Below are 20,000 nucleotides of genomic sequence, written 5' to 3'. Positions count from 1 at the left end.
GTTAGAAGTTTGTTTATGGTCATCCTTAATGACTGTGGGATAGAGAATGTGTGAAGGTTTCCTGACATCAGATGATAATTATGAGAAACAGCATGTGACACAGATTTGTATGTTGTTGGATATAATATTGGAGAATAATGTACTAACTTACAACAGCATTATCTGCAGAAACGGGATGTTGCTATGGGTACCCCATGTGCGAATTTGTACCCTAATATTGTATTAGCACAATGGGAGAAGGATTTCATATTTAATGAGCAGAACAGATGGGGTGAACAGCTATGTTCTATAAACAATTTGTGGATGATATCTTTCTCCTATGGCAAGGTGAAATCATGCAGCTGAAAGTCTTTGTTGAATATCTGAAATCTATCACACATTTTTTAGTCTTTGAGGTCCATATTCCATCAGATAGGCTTGACTTTCTGGATGTCACTATCTTGAAGGATGAAAGAGGTACTATGGACACAATAATGTTTTGTAAATCTTGCTGGTGTAATCATTTATTGCATCGTGAAAGGATGCATCCCCCCATATTTTTCTACAGGTTATTAAAAAACAGTTTTTAAGAGGTTTAAGGCTGACTACTAAGCAAGGAGACCAGGATATTGAAAACTGTCATGTGAAATAATGCTTACATCAAAGAGATTACAAACTGAAGGAAATACATAATGGGAAAGAGGCAGTTGAACTAATGAGTCCGGCAAGAAAAAAAAAACATATTTTTATCATGATAAAGGAAAGGTTAAAACTGGAATAAAAAGAACCACAGATAGTATGAGATGCACTATTATGTATGCCCAGGATATTCAGCAGATATGTAATATAATAAAAGATAACTGGAAGATACTAGCAGCAGATACATCTCTGAAGAAAACAGTAGGAGAAGTTCCTAGATTCTCCTTCAAAAATAAGCCGAATTTGAAGAGGCTGTTTTGTGGTGACAAGATGATGGCTAATAAGCCCATTACCTTGAAGAATAGTACTTATAGACATTGTAGATGTAAATCATGCTCTTATATTAACATCACAAATAGATTTACACATCCAGTTACTAAGACAGTGTATCAACTAAATGATTTTGCTAACTGTAATACAAAGAATGTGATATATGCTGCTATGTGTCAACACTGTGAGCGATTTTACATTGGCAAGACCAACTGTCCATTCAAAATTAGGATTTTAAAACATCTGAATGAGATTAAACATAAGGTTAATATGAATTTTTTTATTTCAGCATCTTATGGTATTTCCTGAACATACATTTTCATTCATGGTGTTAGAATGTGTTTATAAATGGACCAAGAAGAGGTGACTTGTCTAATATCACTGAGTTTAGAATTACAATGGATTGCAGATTTAAGAGCGGACTCTGAACCTGGATTAAATGGAGTTGTTCCCTTAAAACTGGCATTAAAGAGGTGTCAGCTGACGAAGGTGATTTGATTGGTTAAATCAATCATGTTGTACTGATTTCAGGATCTGAAGAAGGGTATTCCAAAAGTGCTTATCTGTTTTATTGCCTTTTTGAGTGTTTTAATTATTTGTTTAATAAACCCAAGCCATCCTGTGGATTTTAGCTTTGTTGTTGTTTACTTCTACAATTCAACCCTTTTCAAAAAACCATAGATGAAGCCAATGCCCTGGTAACCCTGCTGGAATAGACTTGTTATGTTGAGTATAACAAAGGTAATAGCCTTAAAGAACGATTTGGAAATAGTCTGTTTTGACACAAGTTGTCCCTTTTTCTTAACTTCGCAAGAAATGAACAATTGATATGAAGATCTGAAAGATTTAGTTCTGTCAAGATAGTATCTGAGCTGTCTGTGGACATGCAAGGTATGGAGTATCCTTTCTCCTTTATTTTTAGGTTCAGGAAAGAAAATAGGGTGATGGTTAGTTTGGCTTAAAGTAAACTTGGATACCAGTTTAGGCTTAAAAGAAGGATTAGTTCTCAAAGAAACTCTGCCTCTGAGGAATACAAAATAGGGTTGACTCACCATAAGAGTTTGCAACTCAGATAGCCTTCTTGCAGAGGTCAAATCAATCAGTAAAATTGTTTTCTATGGTAAGAACCTCAAGTCAACCAGATTAGCTTTTTTTTTAAATGGAGAACGTCTTACCTTCTCTTACACAAAATTAAAATCTCAAGGAGGGTCACCTGTTTTCTAGGCTGCCTCTTATTCAAAACCATTTTCAAGAACATTTTGACACAAGGCTGCATTGAAAGAGGATTATCCATGGGAAAACATACAGAAATGGTTGATAAAATAACCTTGATAGAGGAATAAGAAAGGCAATAGGATAGTAACTCACACAAATATTGTAGAACCAGAGAACAATTAGCCCTGAATGAGTGCTGGTTATGTTGTTGGCATCAGCTTGAAAACCTTTTTCCATTTGTTAAATTTGTTCTTGCCTCCATTAGTACCTGCTGATACCCTACCATCTACACAGTCAGTTAAAGATGATTGTTGTTGGGGTGTATCAAACACCCTTGTTCTTGTGTGAGTAGATCCAGTTTGTGAGAAAGCTTGAGGTAATTGCCCTAGACCATTTCCAAAAGAAGGGAAAACCATGGTTGCCTGGGCCAGGAGGGCATCACCACAGTGATCTTGGGGGATTCCTTCTGAATCTTCAGAAGTACCATCAATATTAGTGGACATGGTAGAAAGGCATGTAGGAATATTCCTGTCCAAAGAAAAGAAAAGCATCTGTCTTCCAAGTTTTCATACATGGAGTCCTGGAACAGAATTTTGATAGTTGATTGTTCAGAGAGGAGAAAAAAGAGGTCTACTTGAGGAATTCCTCACAGATTGATCAATTATTGAAGGCCCCATCATCTAGTTTCCATTTATGAGGGTCTTCCCTGGTCCTGCTCAGCTTGTCTGTCACATAGTTTTGTTCTAATGGAATGTAGGACACCTGTATAGTGAAACTGTGCTGTAAAGCTATATCATGAGCTAACATGACTAGTCTGCAAAGGGAGTATGACCTGGTTCCCCCTTGCTGGTTGATGTACTACATGATTGTAGTATTGTCTGTAATCACTTGAAGAGGTCCTGGGGAACAAAGATGGTTTTGGAGTTAAGTGCCTTGATCAGGGCAAGCATCTCCTTGGTGTCCCACAATACCATGCACTTTTATCCCTCTAGAAATTGCTCCCCAAGAGAATTGCTCCCCAAATGAAGTCTAAAGAATCTGTGGTGACTGACTACTTTGGAGCAATGAGAAAGAAGGTGAGAACTGGATTTAATGATATCTGTTCTCTCCACCTAAAGATTTCTCTTCTGACAAATCCCAGTACTGGGATTTGAAAAGATAAAGGGTGCTGGTACCAATGAGATTTCAGATACCATTATAGCTTTCATAGGTGGAGTCTTGCCAGGGGTCTCATGAGAATCATGGATGCCATGAGACCCAAAATCATGAGGTATGCCTTTTATGTGACTGAAGTCTGAGTTTAAAACAATTAGAAAAAGATCTGGATAAAGATCTATTTTTTCCTATGGAAGAAAAGCTCTTTGAACTGAGATGTGTAGCTCACATCCCAGGAACACAATCCTGTGTGATGGAGTCTAGAAAGACTTGAATATTCTGTTGGAATCCCAGTTTGTGCAAGAGATTTCTCACACAAGAGAGATTCTGTAAAAATAACATTTCTTTGTGCATGTTCAATATGAAGACTATTTCCCATCTTCCCCCGGTGCACCTATCTTTATGTCATCAGCAGTGGTTGATCTTGTTCTCTATGATGACTCCAAATCAGAAGTTTGAGAGTCAGTGATGACAGTGGAGTTTGAAAGGTGATGTCACACATTTTATTTGCATGAGGCATGACCACATCTCCCAGTGTGGTGAGGCTACACCCCAACACCCCTGTTATATATACTAACTCTAAGACTGCTGTACCTCAGAGAAGATGGAATACTCTGAGATGCAGTGATTTCAGAGTCAGTCTATGTTTCTCTGGCACTACACATAAATTCTCACAGTTCTGAGGAATGCAGTTATGGTTCTCAATATACAATGCTGATCCATTTAAGACAAAGACATTGAACAGTACTGAAACCAGTACAAACCTCTGTGGTACTCTACTAGTTACTTTCCTACATCCAGATATTGGCCCTCACACCACAGCCCTTGGAGTCTAATCATTAATCATTGCAGCTATCCAGCTCCCTAATCCTTCCAGTTTTCCTATCAGCCTCCAGTGTGGGACCCAGACAAGGGTCTTGCTTATCAATAGGTAGGCTACATCTGCTAGCAATCCCCTGTGAAGTTCATGTGTAACCCAGTCATTAAAATGGGCAAAGTTTGACTGAGATATCCTTCTGTCCTTGAATCCATTTTAGATGCTGCTGTAGAAATTGTTGTCCTGTAGAATTCCTACCAGTCTTTTCATGACTTTCTCGTCCATGGTTATTAAGCTAACAGAACTGTTCCTGAATGTTTCATTCTGCCTCTTGTAGAAGGGTACAACACTTGTCTTCTAGTCCTTTGGCATTTCTTTACTCACTGCTGATTTGGCGAATATCGCTGTTAGATGTCTTCCCATGCACTGGTCAAATTTCTGAGTGTTCTGGAAGGTTGCCTACCTATTCTTCTTGCTGTATCCTCCCATAAGGGCAAATTGTTTCCTCTCCATCTCCTCTGTCTCTAACCAGATGCCTCTTCAGTTACTTTCTCATTCTCCTTTGCCTTCTTCCTGCATATCAGCTTCCCTTTGCTTTCTTTTGTGAAGGCTTAAAGGAAAACTCCACCCTAGAACTAAAAAAAAATTTTCACTCTAGCTTTGTTTCCTGTCCTATTTTAACACCTCAAAATCACTCGAGGTGCTTTATTTGTAATTTTAGCCTGTTTTCTACAACATGGCTAACAATGTGGTTTGATGTATCAATGTGATCTTGTTCTGCCTCAACCCTTTCACTTTCCCATAAGACTTTGTACAACTCATGCCAGACATAAGGAAGTAACTTTGAATTCCCATGCCATTGACATATACTGGCATTTGTGAGGGTCACTGTTATTTTATTTACCTTCTACAAAAGGACTGCTTCTTTTCTGTCTCTAATCACCCTCATTTATGTTTGGCTCCGACCTTGTTTTACACTCTACTTAGAAGTTATCCAGCTACACCCAGAAAAGTGCCTAAATTGCAGGCCTTTGTTCAGTGTTTTCTTTTATAGTTCCTGCAGAGGTGTTAAAACTGTCACTGCACTGAGAGACCCTTGCAGAATCAATTCCTCTTAGACTACAAAATAAAACCCTGAACAAAGGCCTGCAATTTATTTACTTTTCTGGCTGTAGCTGGATAACCTCTAAGTATAGTGTAAAACAAGTTCTGAGCCAAACATGAATGAGGGTGATTATAGACAGAAAAGAAGTAGTACTTTTACAGAAGGTAAATGAAATAACAGTGACTCATACAAATCCCATTATATGCCAATGGCATGTTGCTTCCTTATGTCTGGCATGAGTCATACAAAGCATTATGGGAAAGAGAAAGGGTTGAGGGAGAACAAGATCACATTAATACATCAAAGCCCATTGGTAGCCATGTTGTGGAAAACAGGCTAAAATTACAAATAAAGCACTTAGAGTGATTTTAAGGTGTTAAAATAGGTCAGAAAACAAAGATAGAGTGAAAAAAACAGTTTATTTTAGTTCTAGGGTGGAGTTTTCCTTTAAGCAAAATATTCAGTATATCACATACATTTTCAGGTATTTATATGATCTATCATCTTTGCTCAGCCTGGCATTTATCATCCTTCCTTTTATTTTCTACTGAGTACTCAAAAAAGTGGTTTGTTTCCTTCTTGATCCCTTCTGCTAACTCCCTTTCAACTTTCTTTTCTTTTGCATTCACTATCTTTGTCTTGTTGCAAATCTCCTTAAACTGTGTCTCCACTACCTATGCACACTCTCCTTTCCACCTATTATTGTAAGCCCTATTATTTGTCCTAATTGTTTGTCTGGCATTTCTAAGTAGCCAAATTAGCCTTCTTCTCTTTTTGAAATGTTTGCTTTTTCTTTACTACTTTTACACATAGTACTGAGTGTTCCTTCCCTGATCAATTCCCATAGCTTATTTCATTGATTTGCTCCCTGTCTGTAACTCATTATTGACAATCTCTCCCAGCACAGCATCATTCCCTCTTCCAAAACCCCACAACATTGCCTTTGTCATTTCATTTTTATTCTTCTCCCTACTCTAAACTACACACTAACATGCTCACTGTTTCCTAATGGTGGCTTAACTGAGACATCCATGACACAATCTTCATTGATTAGTAGCATACATAGAATTTGGTGCTTCCTGGTACAACCATGCACTAGTTGGCTAAACTCCTAATAGCCAAATACCTCAATCAGCTCCTGTCCCCTTTCTACCCTGCTGCATGGAATCCCTCCACTCTGCTCCTCATAGTTTCAGACCCCCAATAGCATTACCCTCTTCTTACTTTTCCACTCTATTGTTCTGTCCTCCATTCTCTCATTCTCCCACTTTCTTGGGACTGAGTGATATTACACTTTATCAATACACCAACTCTTCCCATTCCTCTATTTCAGTTGCCAAGGCATCCATGTACCTCAATGTCCAACCCCCTTTGCCATTTACCAGTCATACATTAATGCTTGCAGCTTCCCTATCTCTCTCTAGTTTGACTACTTTCACTGTACAGTAAGACTACCTAGTCACGCGCTAAATCACTTGTTTATTCCTCTGGTGAATTCTGTATCACATTTTCCTTTTACTTCCTAAACACCTACCCTGTCTTCTTCTTCTTCTTCTTCTTCTTTTTTGTACTGTGTTTCACCCTTCCATTTCAGTTTAAAGGTACCTTTACAACTCAGCACTAAGAGAGAATCCCTCCATCTGTTGTATAAAGCTGTTTCCTTGTTTAGGTTTCTCATAGTAGTCCTAAGCTTTTCCTCCATTTCTAGTACAACAATCAGTCAATATACTCCTTTATCCTCTATTTCCACTGTGTGCTGACTGCTGATACAGTTAATATTTCTGAGAATGCTACCTATGACCCCTCTCCTGGCATCTGTCTGCTAAATTCCTGGCCTTGCTTGTTGCCACATCTGCTTTCTCCTTTGAGAGATCATGGCTGTCTAGATGCACCACAATGTGCATCTGTCTTTCCTCTTTGCAAGTCCCTCCCTTCCCGTTACTCTTCCACTTATGTTTGTGCTGTTGACACATGTATAGCTACCTGAGCTGTAACTCTGCTTTATCACTACTCTTTGCATCTCTCCTTCATCCCCATTTTTCCTCTTCTTGTCCTATCATCTGAGGCTGCATCTGTCACTTTCTCCCTTCACATTTCTCTGTGCCATTCCATTTGCCTGTACTCTAAGCCAAGTGAAATGAAGAGTTGTGTATGCTAAGTTTGGTTATTTCTTTTGTGGTCAGCAGGTTCCAGTGTTTTTGGTTTCTTAGTTGGTTTTGTTCACTGGATACGATTTTGTTGTGGATGTGGTATATCAACAAACAGGGAGGAACGAGATCTTACATTTTTTGCCGGTTGTCACTTCTGGTATAGGATCTTGTTGTGATGCCTCTGCGCTGGTCTAGTAATCAAGGAGCCTCAATCCTCACCACTAACACTAGTGAGGGACATGCACATTGGGATGATGACAAGTACACACACAGTAAAGTACAATTTCCCTTAAGAGCACAAAGAGATCACAGTCAGTCTGGGGCTGGTTTCTCCCCCTTTCTCCAGATCCCCAATAAGACTCCCAACTGGCACAGCTATAGGGTTAAGATCTCAGCTGAGTGGCCAAGCTAAGACCTCCAGCACCCTCTCTGTCCAACCAGTGCTTTGTGTCCCTGTCGAAGTAGTTGACATGCACACACTTTGAAATGTGATTGATATATACAAACACACACACACTCCTGGGGAAGGCTGGCATAGGTTTACTAGCTATTTCCCCTTCTGCCCAGACTATAAGGTAGTTATCACTGCCACCAACTAGCTCTTTATCAGCTACTCTAAGGCCCTTACAAATGGTGACCAGTCCTATTGTGTAATGTTACTATTATCTAAATGGTAAGTGTGACCAAGGCCAAGGCTATTTAGGAGTGGCCTATATAGTGTCACAAAATACATATGCAAGTACTCTAAGAGCTTAAATATCTTTAAACCAACCAGCCACAATTAAGAGGTTTAAATATATTTAATAATAAATAAAAGAACAAGACAATACTCAATAACAGACACAGTCACTTCAGAGTTCAGAATCACAGGAAATATTTTAAAACAACATTGCAGGACAGTTGCAAATAAATACAGAAAGCATCTAAATCAATCTTTACTCTATTCCTATCTATCTCTAAGACAAATACTATGATCTAAGTCTTACTTACAGAGCAATACTAATGCAGATGAGAAGTGCTGAATGGATGTTTTCACGTCCAAAGACAAAATGCAAAATGCACAGACTCACTCTCTGAGATAGTTCTTAAATTAATAATACACATTACTGCTGGGTTAGCCAGGATGACATCACTCTTTGTCACCTGTCTTCAGTTCCCAGGCTAACAGAAATCAACATCTCTGTGTCAAAAATTCTTATCTCTCAGATGTGCAACTGCTTGGAAGTAACAGAGCAATAAAAACACTTTACATTTAAAATCTAGTAATTGTTTCTGTTTTAAGACAATAGGAAAGCCCCTAGCTCTAGACATTGTGTCTGCTTGCTGCCCGGAAACTAACTTTTTTATAGCACATCTTAAAACACTTTTAATTTATTTTCTTGAAGTTTTGCAAGTTAACTCTGTATGTTCCAATTTCTGCCATTAATATAGTTTATACACATTTCTGTTTTTTTCCAGTAGGCTACACCGTGGTTATATTCTTGAAGCTCAGCACATAACATTCAGTTCAACACACACTTCTGCACCAGTAGTTTCATATCCACATGGCATATAGTTCTCTTACATTTGTAAGACAAGCCTATGGATCATATTAGTATTCACAAATGACATATGATTATTTACAAAATTCCAGATAGCTGGGCTGGCAGCCTCACACTTGTTGTCAAGCATCAAGTGATTCTAAAGGCAGTTTATAACCCTTCCATTCAGAACATTGTAGCAGTCACACTGAGCAAGTCCTTAAGTCAGTTCCATGAATGGATGCTTCACAGGGACGTGTTTCTGGACATTATCTACCAGTGAGGTACTCCTCAAGTGGATCCTTTTACCTCCCCTCTGAACAGACAACTTCCTCTGTTTTTTGCCAGAGTCCCAGGACATCTGGTGTGGAAAGTGGATGCCACCTCATTTTCTTAGAAGGGGATGTTTCTTTATACATTCCATCCCCTTCCTCTCATTCCAAAACTCCTGTTCAAAATTTAACAGGATGCTCCCAAAATCTTGTTGGTGACTCCATTTTGGCTATGACAGCAGTGGTTACCGCTTCTTCTGTATTTAGTCAGAGGCAGTCATCACAAGTTACCTCACAGGACTGATCTACTCCCACAAGACAAGGGATCTCGCATTCATCCCCACCTGTCCATGCTTCAACTGACACAGTGGCTGATAGGATGTTTTTTCCTCATAGACACCTTTTTTTCCTGAGGACGTGCTGCTAGTCTTGCAGGAAGCCAGAAAACCTAGTACTATGAAATCTTACTTATCCAAATGGAAAAGGTTTTCTATTTGGTGTCTCTCTTGTTACCTGGACCCACTTACTGTGGATGTTCCTTTGGTTCTCTCTTATTTGTGTGAATTGCTGAATGCTGATTTGGCCTGTTCTTCTATTAATGCCCACTTATCAGCTCTCTCTGCTTGTCTACCTTTTTCTGCTCCTTTATTTTCTAGATTTGAGGTGAAACAATTTCTTAAAGGTGTCCTTAATATTATGCCTCCCAAGAAGCCTATTCCTCCTCCCTAGGATCTTAATTTTATTTTGGAGAAGTTGACTCATGCTCCTTTTGAGCCTGCTCCTTCAGTTTCCTTGCATCATTGTTCCTGAAAGACTGCTCTTTTGTTAGCTCTTACTTCTGCCCAAAGGGTGTCTGAGTTACAGGCCCTTATGGTTTGTCCTCTTTTTTTGATCTCTCATGAGGACAGAGTGTCCTTGCACATTAACCCTTCTTTTATGCCAAAGGTAGTAAACGATTTATCACTTAGTCTATTAATCTGCCTAATTTTTTTCTCTTCTCCATAAACTGATAGTGAGAGAGTGCCGCATACTTTTGAAGTGCATAGACAACTCAGGGTTTATTTGGATAAGACTAAAATCTGATCAGTTATTTGTTTCTTTTCATCCTAGATCTTTTGGACTTGCTGTATCCAAACAAACTATTTCTTCTTGGATTTCTAAGGCTGTTTCTCTTTGTTACACTTTTCATGGCCTGGAAAAATCCATGGAAAAAACTTCCTTGCTGCTGAAACCCTTCATGTCCTGTGCTTGGTGCTTTCCTTCACTTCTTTAACAACTTCCAGTCCCTGCAACCAAGCAGCCTGAACTGAATTCCCCACTTGCTCCATCAGGCATGGATGTCTAACTACAAATTTAAGGGGCAGAATCTGCAACTACATTACTGGCAGACATCAGTTTTTTGACTTTGCCTCACTTTTTTAATAACTTCCAATCCCTGTAACCAAGCAACCTGAATTGAATTCCCCACTTATTCCATCAGCCACAGATGTCTAGCTACAGATTAAAAGGTCAGAATCTGCAACTAAATTACTGGCAGGTATCATCTTTTTACTTTGCCTCACTTCTTTAACAACTTCCAATCCATGCAACCAAGCAGCCTGAATTGAATTCCCCACCTCCTCCATCAGCCACATATGTCTAACTGCACATTAAAAGGGAAGAATCTGCAACTAAATTACTGGTAGATGTGACAATGTGAGGTACTGCCAGCTATGTCAGGAGAAGTAGGGCAGTGGATGTTTAACATATACCAGCACAGCTAGCTGGAATTTAATAAAGAATTATATGTTATTTGAATATCAAACTGATTTGTACATATGCTTGTGTTGAAAATGTATTTGTAAACTTGCTTATGTTAAAAAAATGTATCAACAGTGTGTCCTGCTGGACAGAGGAAAAAGTATACATGTATTATTGTAACTGTTGAAATGTATATAGTGTAACAAAGGATACTGGAAAAGAATGTATTAATCTCAAGTCCAGCTAACTGTAAAAGTAGTAAGAAATTAAATTACCTGGCTTAGGCCATAAAGATTGTATCTTACAGTTCTCAATGCAGCCAGAAACAAAAAGTCTATACTAGGAAGCATTCAGTATTGTCTTTGGGGTGACCTAATTGCTACTCTGGAAGGGTGGAGGATTGAAATTGTTTTATGAGTTCCAGAAGCTGCAACTGATCTGAGCAAAACTCTATGTATGTGTATTATTTACAAATATGTGCTAAATCCTGACAGTTTCTAGCAATGGGGGTAGCATAGGAACCAGAAGTCAGATGACCAGATGTTTGTGATGTCATTCTGTAATCTATCACTAAAAATGTTTTAATACTAGGTGAGACTGAAGTCTCAGATCACTCTGTTTTTGGAACCTGACAAAGAAGGACCCCTTGCCTAGTTCATTTTACCTTGCTCTAGTAAGTGAACAAGGGAATAGTAATTCTTTAGATTAGTCAGGAAAATATAGTGAGCTTAGTTAAGTACTGTTTTTCTGTATCTGTGTGAATCTATTCATCTGTGTTATTTTCATATTTTCTGTGATTGAATCTCTGGTGTTTATTGTAAATAGATATTCCTCATTATCATGTTCTGTTATTGTTCATTATTAAATATATTAAACTTTTCATTGTGGCTGGTTCTTTAGAGAATATTTTAACCTTTGAGAGTACTATTGGTGACACTGTGGCCACTCCTGAAAGCCTGGCTGTTTGGTCAACATTACCATTTGTATTAATATTAATTTCACTCAGTATAATTGGGTACCCTTGTAACAGCCTTAGAGTAACTGGCTTTGGAGTGTCTGGGGGCAGTAAGTACCTTATAGTCTGGGAACAAGGGGCTATAGCTAGTAAATCTGTGCCAGCCTTTCCCGTGTGTGTGTGTGTGTGTGTGTGTGTGTGTGTGTGTGTGTGTGTGTGTGTGAATGTGTGTGTGTGAAAACCAAATCTCAAAGAGTGTGTGCGTCAGCTGTTTGGAGCAGGGACATGAAGTACTGGTTTCCCGAGAGAGTAGTAGAGGACTTGGGTTGGACACTCAGCTGGGGGCTCAATTCTATAGTTGTGTCAGTGGGGAGTCTTATTGGGGATCTGGAGAGAGAGAGAGAGAGAGAGACAGAGAGAGAGAGAGAGACAGACAGAATGAGAGAGAGAGAGAGAGAGAGAGAGAAACAGCCACCAGACTGAGTGTGTTCCCTGTGTGCTTTTAAGGGAAATTGTGCTTGATGCAGAGAGCTGCATCTGGAAATGCCTGGTGTATCCATTTTTGCTACAAGTGAACATCACTTCCCATTGTCAGTGGTGAGGATTCAGGCTCCTTGATTACTGGCTCAGAGTGGAGACATCACAACAGACGTCAGTTTCTTGACTTTGCCTCACTTCTTTAACTTCCAATCCCTACAACCAAGCAGCCTGGATTGAATTCCACACTTGCTCCATCAGCCATGGATGCCTAGCTACACATTTAAAGGACAGAATTTGCAAATAAATTACTGGCAGGCATTAGTTTTTTTGAGTATGGGTGGCTGCGGTGGTGCAGTGATTAGCATTGTTGACTCACAGCAAGAGGTTCTTCTATTCAATTCTCAGCTGGGGTACCTTCTGTACAGAGTCTGCATGTCCTTCCTGCAGTCATGTGGATTTTCTCTGGGTGCTCTGGTTTCCTCCCACGTTCCAAAGACATGCAGTAGGTGGACTGGACATTCTAAATTGGCTGTAGGTGAGAATGTGTGTGCGAGTGGTTTTATGAATTAACTACAGTGGCAGAAATAGCCACCCAGCAGTGTGGCTTGAGATGATTGTCACTCCTGAAGTGACACCCCCAAACCCATGTGCAAAAATGGGAAAAGGGCTGAGGATGGAGGGATCAGTTTTTTGAGTATGTGTTTTTGCTCTGATATGCTTTTAGCAAAGCTCACGGCTAGGGTCGGCAGCAAGGAGTGTCTTCCCCCAACCTTTTTCTAATAAGTTCATACACAAGCATCCATAATTTACTGTTTACTAGCCGCAACAGCATCTTATATCTTTTAGGCAGTGAACATCTTTGTATCTAGTTCCGTGGGAAATTAAAATATGATAAATTAAAAACACTCTAAGGGCAGCTTACTGATTGACTGAATGTTTCTTACTTGTTCCTACCTTCAACTGGCTCTAACCATGCCTCTCTTCTACATTTTACTTTCTCTGACTCGAAACCCTCCAACCAAATGGCCAATATAAGGTGATATATTCCACCTGGTCATCTGGCACTATTTTTAAAACCTTCCTTGCTGCCAAAACCCTTTGCATCCTGTGCTTGGCTGTAAGTGTTTATCTAATATTATCTACTAAATTTTAAATTTTACTGTCTGTGTTTGATTCCCACTTGCAGCTGTATTTATTGAGGTTGAGGATCTGATTACTTAATATTTGCGTATTACTTGTACATGCAGATATGTATTACTAGCTGAGATTCTCATCTCTAACTGCATTCTTGCAAGTACAAAGTGATACTGAAACTGTAAACAGCACAGGTTCTTTGAAAGTATATTAACTATGAAACCCATTGTAACCAGGATTCCCTTTTATAGTCAATCCAGCCATTTAATAATTCTCAGAACTGCCTCAGCTCTTACAAGGTCAGAAAGCATACATGCACCAATTCCTGGATAGTATATTTACCCCATTGTGTTATTACATTAATAGTGTCTTACTATATGAAATGGCTGTCTCAGGCTGTAAGGTGGATTAGCAACCTGCATTTTATTTGTTTCAAATACCTGCTAGCAGTTTCACTGTATTTATTCAGTAGTTGTTTGGATTATTGTTGTACCTCAATCTTTTTACTTTGGTGTAACTGCTACCTTCCTCATTTTTTGTCATAGACAGCATTTTACTTTTATATTAACTGCTCTTATACTCTCCCGGTGTTTCAACGTTTCTTCCTCAACACCTTTACTGAATAGAATGTAAACCATCATATGAATACTGATGTTACATAATCCTAGGTAATTTTTGTTCACTCTCTCTGTTTTTATTTCCTTTACTAGCTTTGCCTCACTTCTTTAATGACTTTCATTCCCTGCAATGAAGCAGCCTGCATTGAATTTACCACTTGTTCCATCAGCCACGGATGTCTAGCTACACATTTAAAGGACAGAATCGGCAACTAAATTACTGGCAGACATCCGTTTTTTGTGTATGTCTTTTTGCTCTGTCAAATTCACTTTTAGCAAAGCTTTAGCAAAGCTCATGCCTATGGTCGATAGCAAGGAGAGTCTTCCCCAATCCATTTCTAATAAGTTTGTACACACACATCCACAATTTACTCTTTACTAGCTGCAAAAGCATATTATATCTTTTAGACAGTAAACATCCTTGTTTCTAGCTGAGTGGTAAAGCAAAACATGATACATTAAAAATGCTGTAAGGACAGCTTACTGATTGACTGATTGTTTCTTGCTTGCTCCTACCTCCATTTGGTTCTTCCCCCTCCATTTGCCCTCACTCCACTTGGGCTAATTCTGCTCCCCTACCCTACCCCAATTATCACCCACCTCCTTAACACATAAATTTAAACTTAACCAGGAACACTTCCTCTTCTCATCTTATCCAATCACATAATGGCATACCAACAATTAGATATTTAGTAACATGCCTTTACCAATTAAGCTTAACAAAAATATATCTAACCCTCCCCTAACTACATTTAAGATCCCTAGACACCACATTAATACCAACTCTGAAACCTTTAAGTAGAAATAACAAATACCATGTTACTTCAGCTCACAGCATTAATTGCCACCATCATACAACTTTTCACATTTAAACATGTCAACCCCAAAGATAATCTAAATCCATCTCATAAATTCTGAAGATTACTTACTAAACATAAATGCCTACATCCAGCTTCAACTACCCAAATCACATTAAGATGAGGTATTCATCCCAACCCAGGCCCACATTACCAACAATGTGATATTGGCCCCTCAAACATACACCTCTCTCCAACTCTAAATACTTTCAATGAAGTAACTATAATCTATTAATATTAAACATAAACCTTAGAGGCCTACTTAATAAAATCCATGAATTTCATGCAACCATTGATCTATACTCACCAGATATTTTGATCTTAACTGAAACTTTGCTAAAACAGCACACCCAAGATCATGAAATTTTAACCTGTTGCTATAATATCCAAAGACAAGACAAGGGTTCTGGCACTGCAATACTATGCAAAGATAATGTTAAACTAGATTGAATAGATCTCAGCTCCCCAGACATGCCAACAGTAGAAATATTTATTTCCCACCTTCAAATCAACCATAATACACATATTATAATACCCATCTATATCCCCCCAAGCAACAAACCAATGATTATTAAAGACCTCCTTAGCTGGTACTCATCAACTTTCAATCAGGCAACCATTATAATGGGAGATTTTAACTTAGACTGGTTCACATGCTCCTCCAATAACCTCTCTAACTTTATTAATCTTCATGGCTTCACTCAATTAATACAAAATCCCACCAGACTCAATAAACACAGTAAAAGCAATCTATCCTTGACTGGACTTTTACTAATACAATCTCAGTCTGTTATCAGTCAGGCTGCCTTCCAGACTGCCTCTGTGATCACTTACCCACCTATCTGTTAAAATAACATATATGTACCCCCTAAAGACACCCTCTATAAACATATCCATAACAAACTAAACTTCACCCCTGAAACCTTTAAAACACTACTATTACAATGAGAATGGTCTCCCTCAAAACACCTATGCCTAGAGCTGTTCAGTACGTCAATGACAAATTTCACTCCATTTTAAATATTCTATTTGCCCCCCCCAGTCAATTTGTGTAAAATCTGAACTAATTAATTGGCTTTCAGCTGAGACTAAACTTCTCCTTAAGCAAAGAGATAAAGCATGGCAGCACCGCCAGGCACCAAAAACCTAACAACCCTTCAGTACTACTGCCAAGTTTGGAACCTAGCAAAAAACAGATCAAACAAGATAAAAAGCAACACTATACAACAATTCAACAAAAGCACCAAAATAACCCTATAAATTATGGGGAGCCAGCAAGCAGTTGTTAAAACTAGGACAAGCCACTACCCCAAACCCATCCAAAACAAACTCCATAGACAATATTGCTGCACAATTCAACAAGCACATTATTAACTCTATACTATCCCTAGCCAAAAATAAAACCAGTTCTCATCTTTCAATCCCTGCAGATTGAAAATTTAACCTAATGTCCTTCCACTTTAATCCTATCCAGACTAATAGCATAAAAAAATTCCTACCTAAACTCAAACCTTCATTACCCGCTGCTGACTAATTCCCTAACAAATACCTTAAACTTGCTGCAGACATCATTGCCTACCCAATATCCCTCTTAAACAACCGGTCCATCTCAGAACAATATGTTCCAAAACTCTGGAAAGTATCTTATATAATCCCCCTGTATAAAGGTGGCACCTCCACCAATTTCTCTAATTACAGGCCAATTGCCATGCATTCACCCATAGCTAAAATACTTGAAGAATGTGTTCACACTCAACTCCTGGATCATTTCCTTAAAAAAAAACCTCCTGTCCACAACTCAGCATGGCTTTCAGCCTAAACACAGTACAATAACAGCCTTACTCAGTTTCATTGATACAGTCCACCAACATAGAAACAATGGTCAATTCACCTCATCTATCTTTCTTGACTTATCAAAGGTCTTCAATACCATTTTACATCAAAAACATATTGAGGAACTAGCCTCCCTAAACCTCTCCCATTCCTCCCTCACCTGGTTCATCAGCTACTTCTCCGACCATCAAAAGGCAACTAAGTGGCAAAACATACTTTCCCCACTATCACCTGTCTCCATGGTCATCCCTCAAGGATCCATACTCGGTCGTGTTCTCTTCAATATTTTCACAATTAACTGCTGCACAGCTACCCAACATGCATCCATAGTCCAGTACACCGATGTTTCCTCCCTCATATGGTCTGCTCCCTCTCAGAACTCTTCCAAAAAAACATTTCCTGGTCATTGAAAAATATCTGTCTAACTCCCAACTCATCCTTAGTCCCAACAAAACAAAACTTATGCTGTTCTCCAATAGCAAAAAAAAAAAAAAACAATCCCTCTCCACCTTTCACCATCCACTCCTTAAATAACACTATCATAGAACCAGTAAACCACACCAAGCTTCTAGGGATCACTATTGATAAAGATGTCAAATTTGACAAACACCTATCACTAATCATTAAAAACCTCCACTTCATGTTAGGATCACTATATAAAATTAAGCCCTTCTTAACAGATTCCACCAGACATTCTAATTCCTGAATGCACTTGTTGTCAATACTCTTATACGCCTCACCTATATTCACACACTTAAGAAAATGCGACTTAAACTTGCATCCTGTTATAATAAAGTAGTCAGATTCACTTCCAAGCAACCTTCAAGATCTCATCACTGCACATCTCTATGCCAACGAATCTGGTTGGAACTACCTACCCTACTAGCATTTAATCAACTTACACTAGCCCGTTCCACCCTATACCACCCAAATAACTGTCCAGCTATTAGTATTCTTGCTCAGCCCTACTCCAGCAGCAGAACTCTTAAGATCATCTAACAAGCTACTATTGAAAGTTACCAAATCAAATAATAGCCACAGGAATTCCTTATACTCAAACATAATAGCTAAAGCTTGGAATATTATGCCACAGAACATACTTAGCACGAACAACTCTGCCAAATTCAAATTACTGTTTAGGGAGCACCTAAACAACACCTGGCCTTATTCCTGTTGTAAGCCAGGCTAAATTCATGCTCCTCACAATTTTTGTTTTCTACAATTTTTTTCTATGATACCCAGTTTACCCTTTAATTATCTGTGTGCCTACCCTCTCCCTCTTCTTTCAGCTTCCTTCTTTCTCAACTAATATTAACTACCATCCCACTTCATTATCTTTTTCTATGGGTTATATCATTTATACTGTTTGTTATTCAAAAACACTCAAACTTCTAGTTGATGCATCCTATTGTTATGCTGTTGTAAGCTACATTACTATCTATTGTATAAATATTTGTCAACTGTTCTAATTAATTCTTGTAAGTTCTATTGTATATGTTGTGGAGCTTTTCTCCCTGGGCCTCCGCTGAAAATGGGCCATTTCAGCCCAGTCGGTCACTACTGGTAAACAAATGGAAATCAATCAATAAATAAATAAAATAAATAAATGGAAAGCACCTTCCCTCTTCAGTCAAGGCTCATTCTACTAGAGCTGTGGCTTCTTCTGGTGCTTTTTTCAAGGGCTTAGCTACTAATTCTATTCTTGGAATATATAATCAGACTTAAAACCAATCTACCCATTCCTACCATTTATAGGACTATCAGGACCAAGAAAAGCTTTAACCACGATCTCTTCCAAAGTGAACTAAGAGCATGTAACTGGTTTCCCTTAAAAAAACTCCCACTTGAGGAAGCTGTTAATTACTTTAATTCTAAATTCCCAACCATACTAGACCACCATGTACCAACCCGCTCTATCAGAATGAGAACTAAATCTGCCCCATGGCTCTCAAAAGAAACCAAGCAGAAAATCCATCTCAGAAATAAATCCTGGAATCAATATTGTTTAAGTAAAAACCCTGTAGACCAACAAAACTTCAGACAACTGAGAAATAGCACTAAAAAAGCTATCATGTCTGACAAAAGAAACTACTACCTACAATTCCAGCAGACTCACTATAACAAACCACAAAAGTTCTGGGCTAGTATTAACCAATTACTACGCCCAGGGTAATCCATCACACCAAACCCACAAGGCACAAACCAGGAGAATCCCAAGCAGACTGCTAATGCCTTTAATACCTTTTTCACTGAGGCCATTCAAACTCTTGCCAGTCAGTTATCAACTCAAAACTTAACTCTAACTAACTCTAACACTATCCCACCCCCTCCATTTCTCTTCCAACCTATACCAACAACATATATTCTTACCCTTCTCCTAAAACTGAAACCATGCTCTCCTTCAGCCGACCAACTACCCGCTGAATATCTACAGTTAGCAGCCAAGTCCATTGCCTATCCCATTTCCATTCTCATCAGTGAAGGACACATCCCTAAAATCTGGAAAGTCTCCCATATTATCCCCCTACATAAGGGTGGGAACTCTACTGAATTCTCCAATTACCGTCCCATAGACCTACTTTCTCCCTTGGCAAAGATCATGGAAAAATGTATCCACAAGCAATTGCCAGACCACCTAATCCAAAACAATTTACTGTCCAGCTGTCAACATGGTTTCAGACCTTCCCAGAGCACTACTACTGCCCTACTTTCCTTTACTGACTGTATCAACAAAAACCGTAACTTCAGTATGCTTTCCTCTGCACTGTTTATAGATCTGTCTAAGCCATTCGGTATGGTAAATCACCAGATACTTATAAATATCCTCAAATCCCTGTCACTAGATGCACTAGCTATAACATGGTTCCAGTCCTACTTAGAAAACAGACAACAGGCTGTTCTTTGGCATAATACTCTATCTACCCACCTGCCTGTTAACCTTGGTGTCCCCCAAGGGTCCATATTAGGACCTCTTCTGTTTTCTATATTTATTAATGACCTTCACCTAGAAATGCCCCAAGTTACTTGCATTCAATATGCAGACGACTCCACACTATGTTCAGCCACATCAGTATCTGAACTTCACTCCCTTACCCAAAAGGTGTTTAACACAGTTGAACAATGGTTTACACAGTGATGTCTCCTTCGAACCCTAAAAAAAAACAAGCTCCTCCTTTTTACCCCTAATTGTAAGTCCCCCTTA

This window comes from Protopterus annectens, chromosome 6.part0 (genome assembly GCF_019279795.1).
Source record: "Protopterus annectens isolate FY-2018-M chromosome 6.part0, PAN1.0, whole genome shotgun sequence".
Lineage (NCBI taxonomy): Eukaryota > Metazoa > Chordata > Ceratodontiformes > Protopteridae > Protopterus > Protopterus annectens.
This window is presented reverse-complemented; position numbering follows the sequence as displayed.